Source organism: Phocoena sinus, chromosome X, assembly GCF_008692025.1.
Source record: "Phocoena sinus isolate mPhoSin1 chromosome X, mPhoSin1.pri, whole genome shotgun sequence".
Taxonomy (NCBI): Eukaryota; Metazoa; Chordata; class Mammalia; order Artiodactyla; family Phocoenidae; genus Phocoena; species Phocoena sinus.
Window position 1 is genome coordinate 97,384,129 of NC_045784.1, and position 2,694 is coordinate 97,386,822.

Genomic DNA, 2,694 nt, shown 5'->3' on the forward strand with positions numbered 1-2,694 from the left:
ATGATCCAGAAATTCCACTCCTGGGTATATATCTGAAGAAGACAAAAACACTAACTTGAAAAGATACACACACCCCAATGTTCATAGCAGCACTGTATTTACAATATAGTAGTCAAGGTCATGGAAGCAACCTAAATGTCCATCAACAGATGAATGGATAAAGATGTGGTATATATATACAATGAATTATTACTCAGCCATAAAAAGGAATGAAATTCTGCCAGTTGGAACAATATGGATGGACCTGGAGGGTATTATGCTTAGTGAAATAAGTCAGACAGAGAAAGACAAATATTGTATGAAAGCACATATACATAGAATCTAAAAATTAAAACAAATGAATGTATATAACAAAACAGAAACAAAGTCACAGATATAGAGAACAAACTAGTGGTTACCAGTGGGGGAAAGGAAGGGGGGAGTGTAAAAAAGGGTAGGGGATTAAGAGATACAAGCTACAATGTATAAACTAAATAAACTACAAGTATGTATTGTAGAGCTCAGGGAATATAGCCAATATTTTATAACTTTAAATGGAGTATAATCTATAAAAATACTGAATCACAATGTTGTACCCCTGAAATGAATACAATATTATAAATCAACTATACGTCAATAAAATTTTTTTTAAAAATAGAATTTCTCACTTTATATCAGTGATTCTCAACCATTTGATTGCAGTCAACAACATGTTCTAAGAAGCCACAGTTATTTTCAAGATGTAATTCACAGAACTCATATATTTCTTTGCTTTCTTTTCCCTTAATTCTCTATCTTGACCTAAAGGCTGGAACCTTGAGCCTAGTGCTTTAGTGAAAAAAAGCATACCCTTATTCTGAGTCGTTTCATACAACTGAAGAGATTTAATGGGTACCCATACTGATAATCGATTTGACTCGAGGAAGTTTACTTTACAGAAGGAATTTACTGAATGGTTATTCTTCAAAGGTTTTCTCAATCTTATCTTTTTAAATTTGAATTTTAAATAGAGAGCTAGTTGTCTTTTATTTATTTGACTGTAAAACGATCTGAATTTCTGAACTCTCTAATCCTTTTCATATCAGGTTTAAAAATGACCAAATTTTCCTGAGCTCAACTCTTTCTTGTAACTTCTTCCAATTTTCCAACATCCTTCTCTAGAGGTGCAAGTGAGTTAGGTACATGATCTGCTTTGCCAATTATCACAGCATAAGAGTTCTACTCCCATAATCTAGATAACAATTTTTACAGACTGTAATAGTAGTTTCCCGGTTGTATCCCTTTGAACCATTGAGTCAATGCCACCTAGTTTATGCTTTTATAACATCCTACTTCTAAGTATCCAATTTTTTTTTCAGTTTTCTTGAAGTATAACTGACAAGTAAAATTTGTATATATTTAATGCATACAGCTTGATGTTTTGATAGGTGTATATGTTGTGAAATAATCACCACAATCAAGGTAATTAACATATCTCTCACCCCACATAGTTAACATTTTCTTTCTTTCTTCTTATTTTTGTGGTGGGAGCACTTAAGATATACCCTCTTAGAATATTTCAGCTATACATTATTATTAACTATGGCCACCATGCTGTACATTAGATCTCCAAAACTTATTCATCTTGTACAACTGAAACTTTGTACCTTTTGACCAATATCTCCCTATTTCACCCTCCCCACTAGCCTCTGGCAACCAACATTATCCTCTTAGATTCTATGATTTTGGCCATAGATTCCACATATAAATGAGATCACACAGTATTTGTCATTCTGTGTCTGGCTTATTTCACTTATCATAAGTTCATCCATATCATTGCGAATGGCAGGATTTCATTATTTTTTCTATGTATCTAATTTCTTTATCAGATAAGCTGGGTTATGCTGAAGTAATACTGTAACCAGATAGGGTAGGGGGTGCCTGGAGAAAGAGAACCAGGCATGGCTTTCTTGACATAAGAGAAGCCATTTTTGGCCTAAGCCATTTTGTGATCTAAGCCTGGCCACAATGCTTCTCCTTGAACAGATCTCAGTAATTAATGATCTTAAGGGGACAAAAGAATGCAGGAACAAAACACTGTTATCAGGCAAGAGAAGTAATAATAGCAAAGATAACATATCTGTTATAAAGACTCCCTGTCTCTGTTTCATTGGTAAAGATTAGCCTGAAGTGCTCAACCACCAGATCAGCTAGAACCTAAAGGATGATGTTGATCTTTTCTGACCCTCCTGACTTCAATCAACTATAGCTTGGCCTCTATCTACTGCCCAAGTGCCTTCATGAATATGCATGTATCCTTAGCTTAAAACTTCTGCTATTTTACTGTTCGGGGAGACACTAATTTGGGAAATATCCCTGGTATTCCCCTTACTTGCTGCAAGTAATCCTTCCTTCTCCCCGTCTTTGGCTTGGTTGTGTCTTTTAGTTTGACACCCACCAAGGGGAGAACCCAGATTCTGAGTAACAATACCACCAAAATTTTATCAGTTTAACAACAAAAGTGTATTCCTCACTCATTCAAAGTGCTTCAGGTCCAGGTGAGTTCCTAAACGAAGCTGTGCTCCATATAGTGGCACTGTATGCTAGATTGCTTCAGTCTCATCAGACCTCATCAACACATGCTTTCATGATTTCTAGAATCTGGGAAGAAAGAGCATGGAGAATTGTGTACTGACTCTTAAATGCTTCTTCCCAGAAGTGACACTTCTGATGATG